Genomic DNA, 16895 nt, shown 5'->3' on the forward strand with positions numbered 1-16895 from the left:
TGTCTGAGTGTTTACAGGAACTGCCCCCGTGCAGGAAATGTCAACACTTCAAACTCTCCCATCGCTGCTAGGCAACTGGGGAGAGACGAGGGAGAAAAGGAGGGGCCTGGCAGATACATAGCTTTCACTTGTCTGAGCAGTGAGCACTAACACAATAGCTTCCCTCTCAGAGACCAAAAAGTGGAAGAAGGCAGAGGAGGCAGAAAGGATGAGTGGCTGGTTAACTCATGTAAAATGTACTGTGTCTGTAAAATGTATAGTATGTATAAACTGGAAGTAGAAGCCTAAGCGTTGTTGTCCATTAGTTTACTTCAATTAGGGGAGGGGTGGTAGGGTCAGGGGAAAATAATAAACAAGGAAAATAAGAAAAACATATGGGGGATTGGAAATGATGCAGACAATTACATTGATAGAACCCACAATATGCAATATTAAAGCTGATCTACCCACTAAAAATATACAAAAGGAGGGGCTGCTGTAGGGACTGAGAATGAGTCAACATTGGCCCAATGCTGTCTACACATGCTGCAGGGAGAGAACATGTCCTGACCTGTGCTAAGGCTGCCAAGCTGACAACACACTGGCCAGTGTGAGTCGTTTATAGGAACAGTGTTGTTTGTCTGGTTGTGTCAAGGTCAACGTGCTGCATGGGGAGTCACCAAAACCACCCTGTGTCAAACAGACAAGACAGGGAGAAGTCCAGGGAATCATGTGGTAAATTATTAATATTGTGACAAAGCAACTGAAATGGGCACCTCCTGACTATTAAGTGATTCCCCTTGATTTGTGGACTCTGGTCTTCCCTTCAGCTCTTCAGTGGAGGTTGAGGGGACGCGAGAGAGGCAGAACGAGAGAGAGGGGGGAGAGGGAGCGAGAGGAGAGCCTCCTATCCATTAGTGTAGTACACTGGGCCTGCTTTCATCAGGCCAAGTAGTGGGAGGCTAGCCAAGAGCTCTAAAAGCCTGTCTACTCTACACCAATCAAACGTGCCAAGACAAGACTCACTGGCTGCCGAGTGAAAACCTGCCAGGGCCAGCCATCACAGCAGCAAGTGGAAGTGGAATCACATTAGCACTATAGATCGCCATATGATTGTTGAAATGGTATGTGCATTATACGGGTGTCTTTACAACGAGAGCCTCATTGAAGATGGTGATTTTTCTCCAACAGTAGTACAAGGTGGATAGACTGCCATAATACAGACCGTGTACTATAAAGCTCCCTCTATGTATGGGTTAGGCGGGGTAAATAAGAATCAACAAAGACAAATGAGAGATTCTCTAAGGCGAGCCGGAGGAGATGAGAGAGCAGAGTTCTCATGACAAAAAATGGTGCAATTCAAAAGGGAGCTCCATACCAGGAGGTCCATTATCGCTCAGTGACACACACACACACCAAATGCATGATCTCAGCTCCCTGCTTTTAAAATAAACCTACTGCATGTCTGGCACGACACATTGCGGCAGCAATCAATATGCAGGAGGCCGTAAGTCAACGTGGTTAACCACGGCTACAGACAAGGAAGTTTACAATCTTAACTTATAGATTAACTAACAAATAAGTGGAAGTGCCGGAGTCTGGTCTTCCGGAGTTGCGGTCTAAGCTCCCGACAACATACAGGTTTAGAGCCTGTCAATAATAATACAAATATATGTAAATGGTGTCAGAAAACAACGTGTGTGTGTGTGTGTGTGTACATTGTGTAGTATCCTGGGGGATTTGAGAGCAGTTCTAGCATTATATTGCTATAACTGCACAGAATGTATACATCCGTCTACGAATGTACAACGTTGAACTATTCCATAACACATTACGTGAGCAACCTAGATAGTGAAAGTGTACAGTAGAGAGTAGGGCTGTATAGAAAGTGGGGCAGTGGTACTTTGAGGAGCTAGCCAAGTAACTATAAAGGGACATATCCTGTCAACTACAGTATCTCTACATAATTAATCTTCCATCAGAGGAAATGGGTAATCTTCACATGTATAGTCCATGACCCGGACTGTGATACGCAGAAATATACAGCGCATTCAGAAAGTATTCACACCCCTTGACTTTTCCACATTTTGTTTTGTTACAGCCGGAATTTAAAAAAGATTACATTGATATTTTGTGCCACTGGCCTACACACTACCTCACTGTCAAAGTGGAATTAAGTTTAGAACATTTTACTAATTAAAAACGAAAAGCTGAAATGTCTTGAGTCAAGAAGTATTCAACCCCTTTATGGCAAGGCTAAGTAAAAATTTGCTGAATAAATCACATAATAAGTTGCATGGACTCACTGTGTGCAATAGTGTTTAACATGAATTTTGAATGACTACCTCATCTCTGTACCCCACACATACAAATATCTGTAAGGTCCCTCAGTCGAGCAGTGAATTTCAAACAATGATTCAACCACAAAGACCAGGGAGGTTTTCCAATGCCTCACAAAGAAGGGCACCCATTGGTAGATGGGTAAAAATAAAAAAGCAAACATTGAATATGGAGGCCACTGTGTTCTTGGGGACCTCCAATGCTGCAGACATTTGGTACCGTTCCCCCAGATCTGTGCCTCAACACAATCCTGTTGCGCAGCGCTAGAGACAATTCCTTCGACCTCATGGCATGGTTTTTTGCTCTGACATGGACTGTCAACTGTGGAACCTTATAGACAGGTGTGCGCGCGCGCGCCTTTCCAAATCATGTCTAATCAATTTTGAATTTACCACAGGTGGACTCCAATCAAGTTGTAGAAATATCAAGGATGATCAATGGAAACAGGATGCACCAGAGCTCAATTTCAAGTCTCACAGCAAAGGGTCTGAATACTTACGTAAATAAGGTATCAATTTATTTTTTATATATTTACAAACATTTCGCTTTGTCATTATGGGGTATTGTGTGTAGATTAAGGACTTGTATTTATTTAATAAATGTTTGAATAAGGCTGTAACGTAACAAAATGTGGAAAAAGGAAGGGGTCTGAATACTTTCCGAAAGCACTAAGTATCGTGACAATATCATATTGAGGTCCCTGGCAATTCCCAGTCCCACTCGTCATCATAAAGGCCTAGACAAGCCTCCCTTCCCTCTCCCCGTCTGTCACTGCACCCTACCGCTCAAATGACACCATAGCCGAGCCCTGCATTAAATTGCTGTGATAAGCATTGCCATCACTCGTTAATATCAATATTCAACACCTCCTCGGCTGCGATGCAGACAGAGACTGGTCAAGAACGGCTCTCATTTGAACCTGGGTCTAGCAGCTTTCTCTGTAATTACATAATATCATATCAAACTGGATTACGTAAGATCTATTTATAGTCTACCGAGGCTCCTCGGAGGGGATGTACTCTACTAGGGATGGGCAAGGTTAAACGAATATTCGGATAGCCGAACAGAAGTTAGTGTTTGATTTTTTTAGGCCGATTTTAACAATGAAAAAACGTTCAATTATATGATCCATGTGACATTTGAAATTCTTAATTGAATAAAACCAACTTTTGAATGTAGTTTTTATAACGTTGAGTTGAGCTACTGCTGCACATTTAGCCCTCTCGGCTGCCTTGACATCGGTATGCTATTTYCCCCCACTTTAAATCGCAATTACAGATGCTCATCTAACAGAGTTCCACAATACCTGACGCATATCAATGCAAAAAGTCACCAGAAAGTATTTTTTGTAACAGAATCAGTCCTATCATGGCAAACATCTGACTTMTTTTGCTGTTGCTACCAGATAAAAAGCAGAATGTCCGCTGTTAACCTCTACCATGTGTATTTGCGTCATTCTGATTGCTATTTACGCTCAACCATTTAATTTTATCTGACAAAATGTCATTATTTGAATAGTAAATAAATGTCAAATGCCCATCCCTACACTTTGTTTTCCACACGCCAAAACACAGGTTCACTTTTGTGAAGCGGCCAAACCACGAGTCATCCTTGTGTGTTAGTGCAAAATGCAGGGGCTGTGATGGTGGACAGGGTTTACCTTTCTCAAGAGACAAAAGCACTGTCAAACAACTGATGACTTGTCCCTGGTCAATTCAACCTTTGAAAGCTTGAAAGCTTTTTTGAAGAAACAAAAATAGAAAGGGGRAAAAAATGGGTCAGAGATGTGATACAATTGCTGCTGGAAATGCTTCCTGCTAAAGTGAACACTGGAGCAATGCATGTAAGATGCATCTCATCCTGTGAGGAAAGCTGTCATTCTGAGRGGAGTGTTTCATTGTCTTCCACTGCGGAGGGGATGGTGAAGAGGCAACTCAAGGTTGGTGTGCATTCAGTCAGAAGAGAAATGAATGGCAGTTGAAATGATTGGAACCATGGTGATGACCTAACCTTCAGGGAAATGGTTTCACAAATATTCCTACAGTGAAATCATAAAAAGTTTTTTAGCTCTCTATGCAAATGCAAAGCTCAAGGACYGTATCAATGAAGCATTAAGCAGACCAGAGAGGCTGACTGCTGAGTCAATCAAACCACATGCTGGCCAACCAAAAGCTGCCACACTAATCTCATTGAACGTTTAGCCTCCTTAAGCTTTCACTTACTGTAAGTTCCTCAAAATGACACACACACACTGATCTTAACCTAATAGAAGTTCAAAAGTCCAAACCAGAAGTTACAATGCTAATAGGCAAAGCTAGGTTAACCGACTAGGCTAACAGGGTAATTGAGGCTAAAAGGCTAGGCTAACAATCACAACACTATTTTGTCCACAGGGTGATTAGTCTGATCAAGGCCTCTAATGGACGTGCTTTGTGGGCCTGCCATCGTCATGTTCCTCCCTCGCTGCACTCCTTGCTCTAGACAGGTAATTAAGAGAGAGGCTTCGGTGCTCATTTGTGTCATGTCTCCTCGGCGTCCAGTGTTTCCGTCACACCGTGGCCATCTGCCAATATCCTCAGTCTCCTGAGTCACCTGGTTTTTGGCAGCACTGCCGTTTGTCACCTTGCTGTGTAGCTCCCACTGGACATACGCTGTATGRCAGACAGAGCACACGTATACCCCTGTTAGCAGTCAAGCCCTTCAAACAAAAAGACACGACACTATAATATTTCTAACAGTTGATTTGAAGCCTGCATGTACTTTGACATATGGCTGTGAACATTTTCAAATGACAAGTGTTTTTCCATTGTTTACAAAACTGACATTGCCATAAAAAGGAACGAGCCCAACTGCAATGTCTTGGAATCATAAAAGAACAAGATGACAGCAGCGTTGACAGATTGAAGTAGAAGGACAACTTCTCTGAGAGGCAGTCAGAGTATGACATTCTTGATGTTGCAAGCTAGACAGAGGACAAGTCAATGCTATTTCATTGTCTTTGCCAAGGAATGTTTTGTATGCAAGGATTTAAAAACATCCTAATCCCAAATGGAAACATCCCAGCTACAACACGAAGACCTGAGAAACGTCACTTCATTTCTAGCCTAGGCGTACTACAAAAGAAAGGATGTAATCTTCTGGTTTTCCCTCAACTACAATTAACCATAATACATTTTGACAGGAACCACCTACTGTAGGCTGCAAGCCTATTCACAAMAGGAAATGAATTAACACAATATATTCACATATGTTTACTAACCGTGCTAAATGCTGTCCACGCTGCATTAGTTACTCAACACGAGCAGATGAAGGAATATTCTCCTGATTGAGTTCATCAAATGCACCATAACCTAGAGGCCCCATTCTCATGCAGCCTGCATGTTTGGCCGTGTGCATGATAGTGTCCGTTCATGTGTCTCTGCACCAGGCTGGTCTGAGGGCCAAGGGCCATCGGCCTGGTGGACTCAGCGGTGTCAAACGACTCCTAATCTGTCTTTCTGTAAAAGGTCACCCCTGGCCCTGTGCCAAGAACAATGATTCATTAACTTCTGGTTGCCATGGAAGTCATGCATCCACCGCTTCAGAATGAGTGGAAAACCGTGGCTAGGAGCAGGTGAAAAGCACGTTGCAATGTGCGACAGTAACAGACAGTATTGTTCGAAATATTTTCAGGTAAATCAAGAGTGATTACACGATTTCTCTACCCATCTCCCCCCAACACCAAACTGTTAGCTCAAGGTTCACAATGGCACAAATGATTCAACACAACATTATGAAAGCAATAAGATAATCCAAAGAAAGGAACACTGTTGCTGCTAGTGACCTATGCATATAATACGTTTGTGCCAGGCCCGGCCGTTATCGAAACAAAATGCYGTGACTGAAAAGCTGCGTATTACGAACGTCTGCCTCACCGGTCACAAATTTAGAATGTAGGACATTGGTTTCCATTCCACCGTCACCAACGTTTCTGTAATATAGAGCCAGTGATCTCAGGAGGACACACTTCTTCACCGCTCTCCAGTTCCCTTCTGCCCCAGCCAACTGACCTAAATTCATAACCCAGAGGGATCCAGAGGTCCTTTATTTGGGGCACACTCTTTCTTTCCCCTCAATGAGGATCTGAAGTGACATGCCGAGTGTAGTGTAGTATAGTGAAGGCCGGGCCCGGACATCAAACAATTGGTTTTCTGTCCTTACAAGGAACGGTTCACCCACTTTGAATGTTATATTGTTTTTGTGCATCTCTGAGTGATGTTCTATCGATTCCCTGGGTCATTTCATGTTTATCTGAGTTATTGGCGTTCAAGCAGGCAGAAAACCAGGCTGGTATGATGTAGCACCGTGATGAAGTCRCTCTCACTACACTGGAAGATAATAGGAATACAACTTTTAGATCACGAAAACCATCATAAACAGTTTAATACTGGCCAAACTCATAACTCAGGAGGATGTATTCTCTCTAATGAGAAAATKGRTCATATTTTGCAGATRTKYMYMYSKRGARAWRTGTRWWWTWWMASARRGKSTMWMACAYGTTTCCTATTGGTCTGCTCTTTATTCCAGGGTACATTGCATGATGCCGTTGSCAGAGGTATTATAGAAAGRAATCCAATGRATGAAGGAACGTATAACAACGACACACCCAGCAGACTGTTGACCAATTGYGTTCATGTGTCATGCTGCGTTTCTCGGTTGCTAAGCTAATCACGCAATCCCTYTTCAAAATCAGTGTGTATGACGACAAGTGCCAATTTTCCTCAAAAATACKTAATGTCACAATTCCAAAGCTATACGATACTACAGAGAGCAAGTTAATTATCTCACATCTCAAAAAAGATTAGTAATGTTGTCCTTCTTGTTGACTAAATTTGTCTTCAAATGTTKGKTTTTTKWGCTAGTGCCCAATAGACTCCCACTTACTCATTGAAGGAGAGCACTCCTTGTCCCATAAATCACCCAGAATGCACCGCACACTACATTGACGTAGCATGGGCAACTTTTCCCGTCTCCACAAAAGTATATCTGCCGTTGCGAATGTTAGATTCCACTCTGAGGCACATCAATCTGCAGGTTGAACAAGGTGAGATTGTTAAGGCGATTTTATAGCTAACTAGCTATGTTACATGCTGATATTTCCTTTGATATTGTGTGTAGCTACATTTACTAGCTAGCCAGCCAGCCCATAGAGCGCATTGCATTGTGGATTTTGTAGTCGACTTAAGCTACAGATTTTCCATGTTTCTCAGTGTTATTTTAAACTATATAATTAAAGGAATGACTGGTTTTGGGTTTTCCTTTAATGCTGTGGAGGGACTGAACTGGATGATTAGTTAAGTGTGACAGTAAAGATATATTTATTCCATGGCTGGACAGACAGACCACCTTCTAGGTGTAGTTGTAGCTTTGATGGAAGGGTAGACTAAGCTAAGTGTTGTGCTGTTTGGGATGGAGGCAGTCAGATTGGTTGTGTCCTAGTTACAGGGCATGAAGCCTGTCTCATGCCTACTGGGCACGTCGCCATCCCTCTGCAGAGCAGTCATGGTGCCGTTTTTCTMTATTCTCGAGACAAGGGGGAGGAGAGGAGGTCCCGGTCCAGTTTCAACACCTTGCTAAACCTCCTAAATGTGCCATTAGCCAAGCAAGCCGAGGTTTAGGCAGCGCTCAATGACACAGCGTAAATATTCATGAGATTGTGGTGCTTTAAATAGGGCTCTGTTAATTCCTTTCAAATCCCMAAAAAGTGGAGGCAGGGACAGGATGCATCTGCTGTGTCTTATTGAAATCCCTCTTGGTTTTGGTTGGCGGTGTGCGACTATGGCCCAAAATGAATTTTTCCCCATACCATGTTGCTTACTAAGTGTGCACACCCTCAACTAGACGGATGTGTTACCGTCAGTAATATATATTGTTTTACTCATCCATACTGCTACGTCAACAACAGTCAGATTGACAGTGTTGTTGCCATAGAGACATTTTGGATGCTGTACACCTACTAGTGCTGGTTTGAGAATTCCAAACAACTTCACACAGCCTTAGAGAGAATGACAACCACAGACCAAACAAAGGCTTGGGTTGTTTTGATTTTGAGAAGGAATAAAAAWWAAATAAAAAAACACTTTCCATAATCTTAAAACCGAGCAGTAGACGTCCTCTCCCCAGTCTCTTTGCACATATTGGTGTCTGAAGAAACGATACGGCATGTGCACTCCAATGTGCAAATCCTTATTGACAGCTGCAGAGAGCAAGGGCCCAGGGTTGACTGTGCTGACAGTCTGTTGTCTCTCAAATCTTTGTGAGCTCTACTTCTCAAAACAGCTCAAGCCGTATCACAATCACATCTATTTGCTCTGACAGAGAAGTACTTTTTTTTTTTTTTTTTAAATGGGGTTTCCGTTCTTTTTATAGTAGAAATGACTTTACATTTCACTGTAATGTCAGGACACTTGTATGCATTGAAAAAGCTTTTCTGAAACACTCCACAATGATACATTATTACACACATACAGTACCAATCAAAAGTTGACACCTACTCATTCCAGGGTTGTTTATTTGTTCTATTTGCTAGATTGTAGAATAATAGTGAAGACAAACTATGTAGCAACCAAAAATGTGATAATCAAAATATATTTTATTTTCTTCACCCCATGCCTTGATGACAGCTTCGCACTCTCTCAACCAGCTTCATCTAGAATGCTTTTCCAACAGTCTTGAAGAAGTTCCCACATACGCTGAGTACTTGTTGGCTGCTTTTCCTTCACATTCCGGTGCAACTCACCCCAACCATCTCAAYTGGGTTGAGGTCAGGTGATCGTGGAGGCCTGGTCATCTGATGCAGCACTACATCACTCTCCTCCTTGGTCAAATAGCCCTTACACAGCCTGAAGGGTCATTGTCCTGTTAAAAAATTATAGTCCCACTCAGTGCAAAGCAGATGGGATGGTGTATCGCTGCAGCATGCTGTAGTAGCCATGCTGGTTAGGTGTGCCTTGAATTGTAAATAAATCAGACAATGTCACTAGCAAAGCACCCTTACAACCTCATACCTCCTCCTCCATGCTTCACGATGGGAACCACACATGCAGAGATCATCCGTTCACCTACTCKGAGTTTCACAAAGACACGGTGGTTGGAAAACAAAAATCTCACATTTGGACAGATTTCCACCGGTGTAATGTCCATTGCTCGTGTTGCTTGGCCCAAGCAAGTCTCTTCTTCTTATTGGTGTCCTTTAGAAGTGGTTTCTTTGCAGCAATTCGACCATGAAGGCCTGATTCGCAGAGTCTCCTCTGAACAGTTGATGTTGAGATGTGTCTGTTACTTGAACTCTGTGAAGCATTTATTTGGGCTGCTATCTGAGGTGCAGTTTACTACTTTATCCACTGCAGCAGAGATAACTCTGGGTCTTCCTTTCCTATGGTGGTCCTCATGAGAGCCAGTTTCATCATAGCGCTTGATGGTTTTTGCGACTGCACTTGAAGAAACGTTCAAAGTTCTTAAAATGTTCCAGATTGACTGACCTTCAAGTCTTAAAGTAATCAGGGACTGTCATTTCTGTCATTGCTTATTTGAGCTGTTCTTGCCATATTATGAACTTGGTCTTTTAGCAAAAATGGCCATCTTCTGTATACCCCCCCCTACCTTGTCACAACAACTGATTGGCTCAAACTCTTTGAGGAAAGTAATTCCACAAATTAACAAGGCACACCTGTTAATTGAAATGTATTCCAGGTGACTACCTCATGAAGCTGGTTGAGAGAATGCCAAGAGTGTGCAAAGCTGTCATCAAGGAAAAGGGTGGCTACTTTGAAGAATCTCAAATATAAAATATATTTTGATTTGTTTAACACTTTTTTGGTTACTACATGATTCCATGTGTTATTTCATAGTTTTGATGTTTTCACTATTATTCTACAATGTCGAAAATAGTACAAATAAAGAAAAACCCTGGAATGAGTAGGTGTCAACTTTTGACTGGTAGTGTATATACAGTGCATTCAGAAAGTATTCAGACCCCTTCCTTTTTCTACATTTCGTTACAGCCTTAATCTCAAATGTATGAAATTATTTTCTACACACACACAATACCCCATAATGATAAAGCAAAAACAGGTTTATAAATGTTTGCAAATATATTTACATAAGTATGCAGAAACTTTGCTATGAGACTCGAAATTGAGCTCAGGTGCATCCTGTTTCCATTGATCATTTTGAGAAGTTTCTACAACTTGGAGTCCATCTGTGGTAAATTAAATTAATTGCAAATGATTTGGAAAAGGCACACACCTGTTTATAAAAAGGTCCCACAGTTGACATGGCTTGGTTTTTGCTCTGACRTGCACTGAGGTTGAAGGAATTGTGTGAGACAGGATTGTGTCGAGGTACAGATCTGGGGAAGGGTACCAAAACATTTCTGCAGCACTGAAGCTCCAAGAACACAGTGGCCTCCATTAATCTTAAATGGAAGACGTTTAGAAGAAGCTCTTGGAAGAAGCTCTTCCTACAGCTGGCCAACTGGCCAAACTGAGCAATCGGGGGGAAAGGGCCTTGGTAAGTGAGGTGACCAGGAACCCGATGGTCACTCTGACAGAGCTTCTGTGGAGATGGGAGAACCTTCCAGACGGACAACCATCTCTGTAGCCCTCCACCAATCAGGCCTTTATGGTAAAGTGGCCAGATGGAGGCCACTCCTCAGTAAAAGACACGTGACAGCCCGCTTGGAGTTTGCCAAACGTCACCTCAAGGACTCTCAGACCATGAGAAACAAGATTCTCTGGTCTGATGAAACCAAGATTGAACTCTTTGGCCTGAATGCCAAGCATCACGTCTGGAACAAATCTGGCACCATCCCTACTGTGAANCGTCTGGAACAAATCTGGCACCATCCCTACTGTGAAACATGTGGGGATGTTTTCAGCAGCAGGGACTGGGAGACTAGTCAGGATTGAAGGAAAGATGAACGGAGYAAAGTACAGAAAGATCCTTGATGAAAACCTGCTCCAGAGTGTTCAGACAATGACACTAAGGACAAAGACAAGACAATGCAGGAGTGGCAAGTCAAGTCAGACAAGTCTCGGAATGTTCTTTAGTGGCCTGAACGAACATCTCTGGAGACATCTGAAAATAGYTGTGTGGCGATGCTCCCAATTTAACCTGACAGAGCATCCTGCAGAGAAGGGGAAAAACTCAAAATACAGCAGGTGTGCCACGATTGTAGCGTCATACCCAAGAAGACAAGGCAAAAATCGCTGACAAAGGTGCTTCAACAAAGTAGTGAGTAAAGGGTTTGAATACTTATGTAAATGTGATAGTTTTTTTGTTGTAATAAAATCAGCTCTGCCTCCAGACTCAGTGTCCTCTCAGACCGCAGCAGACACACTCTCCCAGAGCCCTGAGACACACACACACAGGCTGGAAAAGCCAATATGCTACGCTAGGCCACATGCTGATGCTAGAGAAAAGTGCTGGATGAGACTGGATCTACAAGAGCAAAACACAGAACATTGGATTAAAGGCAATTGGATCAAGATACAAAGTCCAGAAATAGCCATACTAGGTCCAGCGTTCAGAACCTCTGTATTTGAGATGCATAGTGTAGGTCAAAGTGGGAATGGGAAGGAGTGGGAATGAGAGGGGAGAGTGTGAGAAGGAGGGGGGAGTAGGTGAGATAGCACTTACTCAAATCAGAGCACTGATTAACCTAGAGGACTACCCTGATTGCGCGTAAAGCACTGGACAATGGTGACTTCATGGCCACTTTGAGGGAGGGTTACTGACCGACACTGATAGAGTCTAATCTGAAGGGCATGGCACAGGGTTATTTCCTCGAGTATAATGCAGTTTGGTAAATTTACAGGAATTTGAAGATTTCCAACTGCTAGAACTGCAGTGACAGTGAAAGCCCTCTTAAACAAAGGACACAGTCCCTCCATATAGACGTCTATTGTGTCATCTCAGCACAAGGGCCCGCCACTTAAGGCATTTTATAAATCCCTGCAGGAGTACTTGAGGGATAATCAGTGTGGGCAGACAGACTATGGGCAGAGTCTGACTGAGCTGTCCCTTCTGCTAAACACATCCACGTGGTCTGAATAACATCCAGCAAGGCCACACCAGGCCATCAAGTCAAGAACTACTTAGCAGTTCTGGTCAACAACACAATTCAACACACAGTAAACAACGGGAGAGTAAAAGGTCTTTCAGATCGTATGCAGCAGAGGTGCGGACTCCGAGTCATGTGACTCGGACTCGAGTCTGACTCGATTCACAAATGTGAGGACTCGAGACAACTTAATAGAAAATAAAAACTTGAGTTGATTTGGACTTGGAGCCTCAAGACGTTTTATCACTCATTTTGTGGCAGATTCTCCATAGATTACTCACCAAGCAGACAGAAAAGCTGCAAGCAGCAGCACACATGCAAAGAAAAAAAACTTTCAAGAGATTGGCTAGTGAAATGCACACACTGCCCTCTGATTGGACCAGCAAACTGTCAATCACAGGTCCGGTAAGCTGGCGCAGTATTTCCCAAAGTGTTAGTGCTATCTGGAATCCTAAACCCTTACCTTAACAATTTTAAATATCACCTTCAATGGGGTAACGTTAGAGTTGGGCCATTCTTAAAGTGGAGAATTAAAAGGAGTATGAAACTGAATAGGAAAAATACTTTTTTATACATTTAATTGGCTACATATGCATACCATTTGTATTTTATATATTTCTACCTTTGTCTATTTGATCTGGTTTCTCACAGACAATTTGTTGCAATACCGTAGACCTAAAAAACCTAACCTGTGCTTCAGAACCAAAAAGTTGCATGTCTTGTTGGTGACCAATGACCAGTTGTCAGCACGCAAAGGCGAGACCTTTATTATACACAGATTCAAAATAGCGATTCATAACAAATGTGTATTTGTGGTTGTGACCCAGAGACTCTTGCCCATTGATTTTGGAACTGTTCTTATGTCCGATTCGATTGAGTTAGATTTATTTTCTTCTTTTTTTAACTACTATTAATGTTAATTTGAAAGACTTTGATTTATTTTGATCAAAATGATTTAACTTTTGTAAAAAAAATATTTTTCATTGCAGATTCTTAATCCATAAAATGAAGTGGGCGGAGAACAAACCCCTCTTCACATTGTTTAAGACAGAATTGAAACATTATTTTGAAAAACAAAGCAGMAATACGTATCAACAATTTGATTGTGTTTTTTGCCGACGTTTACTGACAACGGCCATATTCAACTGATGTTGAGCGTTCGTAAATCAGTTATTCTGCACTCTGGAACACTCAGACGAGAGTGCTCTGAAATCGGAGTGGTTGGTCAGGCTGATTTTACGAACGCACCCGAAATGGTTACTTACATAGTGGAGTCTTCTGTTAAGACATGTAGCTAGCTAGCTAAACAATGAACAACATCTCATGTTACTACCCTGCATGAATCTGCAGGTATCTAACCAACGTATATCAACAGTTCTATTGAAATGGATACTTGCATAGTGGAGTCTTTTGTTCAGACTTGTAGATAGCTAGCTAAACAATGAACCATAATTCCAACTCATTACGTTACCACCCCTCATGAATCTGCAGGTAGCTAACCAACCAGATTCTATGTTAGCTACCCAAGCAAATGGCTCTGAGATACAAATAATAAGATCAAACACGTAACGTTAGCTAGCTAACAGTACACTAACTTGAAACTAAACCACTTTCTTACCCGTATACATCATAGATGGACGTGTCTCCTGTCACGGATGCCATGGTTGCCCTTAGTTTGAAGATGTAATCCAGAGACAGGTGTTTTCTCCATCTCCTTAGCTATCATACTCAAATTCCACTGAACTCGGTCCTCCAGAAAGTGGAGAGCGACACTTATGCAGTTTTRCTACGTGATACATAAAAAAAGCTGCGTTAGACAGAATTACCAACACATACTAACCAGCTCAAATAGACAGAAGCSYGCTATATGGCAGACCAATCCAAACTCATCTCTCAGCATGTCTAGCCCACTAATTATCTCAGCCAATCATGGCTAGCGGGAAGGTTGCTGTMTTTTTCTGCGGCTAAACCAACTAGGCTCGTAATTTAACAATTGTATTTGTATTTACAGATGGCATACAAGTTTGTTATTAAGGCACATGAAAGTTCACGTGTTCGAGAATGCATTTCTGCCAAACACATTTTGATTTAAAAAAAAAGGTTACGTTCAAACAGCTCTCCTGTGAAGTAGTGACCCGCGACATACGCCTAGTTTCCATAAACGGGTCACATATGTCTGGAGATCGCTGTAACATAGCACTACATTCAATATTATGGGATAAGGTAATACATTAGCAAGAATATGTTACGATATTTGTGAGGAAAAAAGGGTCTACCCAGTAGGCAACAAACATTCTGCAGGCAGSCAGCGTGGTGACAGACCATGCTTTCCATTTGTCTCCTGCAACAACCTCTGCATACAGGTAGGGTAGGTATTATCCTGCTTGCTCTCAACTCCAGAGAAGTGACAATGTGACATGACATTGCCTGCTAACATGAATGACTTTCATCTCAAAATGCATGTGTAAAACAGTTTATTTCTGTGTCATGTGTTTTGAAAATGCTTCACTGTTTATGGCTGTAATGACAGGCTACATTTACGCAGCAATTTTGCGCGCACGCATGTGCGGGGATCGCGGGTCAAAACSTTTGAGAACCACTGAACTATATACAGTGCCTTGTAAAAGTATTCATCCCCCTTAGCATTTTTACTATTTCGTTGCATTACAACCTGTCATTTCAATGGATTTTTATTTGGATTTCATGCAATGGACACACAAAATAGTCCAAATTGGTGAAGTGAAAAAAATWACTTGTATCAAAAACAATGTAAACGGAAAAATGGTACGTGCATATGTATTCACTCCCTTTGCTATGAAGCCCCTAAATAAGATCTGGTGCAACCAATTACCTTCAGAAGTCACATAATTAGTATATAAAGTCCACCTGTGTGCAATTTAAGTCTCACATGATCTTAGTATACACACACCCCTACCTGTTCTGAAAGGCCCCAGAGTCTGCAACACCACTAAGCAAGCGGCACCATGAAGACCAAGGAGCTCTCCAAACAGGTCAGAGACTAAGATGGAGAAGTAGAAATGTAAATAATTTAATTATTAAAGTTGCATTTGGAATGTGTTATATTTAAAATTGGGACATTACCAACATAYTTGGTGGACAAAATAATGAAAAGGTCTGTCTCGTAGCCTCAAATACAAAGATTTGTAGTAAAAAATAAAAAAAATAAATGCAATGACTTGTTCAACACTTGACTTGCTCTTAGAATGCACCACAACTTGTTCTTGACTCGACCCGYTCTACTTGGACTTTGCGACTTGCATAATAGTGACTTGGTCCCATCTCTAGTAAGCAGGGTACCATGTAGAGTATCCACCAGGAGAGTACAAGGTAATTCAGATAGTAAGCAGTGTACTAAGTAGATAATGTATTGTATTTTCCATAGAAAGGATTCTGTATTGACAATGTTCTACATACCCATGGCCTTGTGACATAATGGTAGTCAGTGGAAACACGTCTTACTTCCCTCTTTTCCCCCCTATCTCCCTATGAGGCTAGACAGACAGCCTGGGATAACACGTTGGTTCACACATGCCAAACACCCTATTTCAGAATCCAAGTAAGAAAAAAGATAGATGAAYAAGCACATTACGCTTCTCCTCTTCCCATTCGCTCAGAGTAGTTCTGCCGCCCTCTCTGGTGTCGACCACAGAAGCTGACTTACACACAAGGCCTGGGTCGTGTTCATTAGGCACCAAATGGAAGAAAACTGACAATCAGGGAGGAACTACCTGAACCTTTCAAAACACTTTGCTGCCATGTATCCTAATAGGGCCAGCAGAATCTGTATAACCGATGGTCATGGATGAAAACAAAAACTGTCATACCTTAAAAAAATAAAACCAAACATCTGACTAAAGACGGGACAGCCATGCCTTCTTGTGGTTGAGTCCGTTTCCGTTGTAAGATGGACTCTTAACTAGGGATGCACAATATAATAAATCAATTCTAATTTTAAAAAAGGAGAAATGGTGGAGGCAGGTGGAAAGCATGGCCAGCTGTAGAAAAATGCTAATTGGAATTCTCAATTATTGTGGATTTATCGGTGGTGACAGTGTTTCCTAGCACTAGTGTAGTGGGCAGCTGTTTATACTCCATGAACTATATAGGTGTCCCAGAACTTTTTGGAGTTTGTGCTACAGGATGCAAATTTCTGTTTGAAAAAGCTAGCCTTAGCTTTCCTAACTGCCTGTGTATATTGGTTCCTAAATTCCCTGAAAAGTTGCATATCGTGGGGGGCGATTCGATGCTAATGCAGTACACCACAGGATGTTTTTGTGCTGGTCAAGGGCAGTCAGGTCTGGAGTGAACCAAGGGCTATATCTGTTCCTGGTTCTAAATTTTTTGAATGATGCATGCTTATTTCAGATGAGGAAAGCACTTTTAAAGAGCAACCAGGCATCTTCTACTGACGGAATGAGGTCAATATCCTTCCAGGATACCCGGGCCAGGTCAA

At 42.0% G+C, this 16895-nt stretch overlaps 1 protein-coding gene across 4 annotated transcripts in view; it reads right to left on the reverse strand.

Moving 5' to 3' along the window:
- Window positions 1-16895, reverse strand: part of LOC111968893 (probable E3 ubiquitin-protein ligase RNF144A-A) — a 61771-nt gene that overhangs the window by 35068 nt on the left and 9808 nt on the right. The window lies entirely within an intron of this gene.

The sequence above is a fragment of the Salvelinus sp. IW2-2015 genome, linkage group LG9, assembly GCF_002910315.2.
Source record: "Salvelinus sp. IW2-2015 linkage group LG9, ASM291031v2, whole genome shotgun sequence".
NCBI lineage: Eukaryota > Metazoa > Chordata > Actinopteri > Salmoniformes > Salmonidae > Salvelinus > Salvelinus sp. IW2-2015.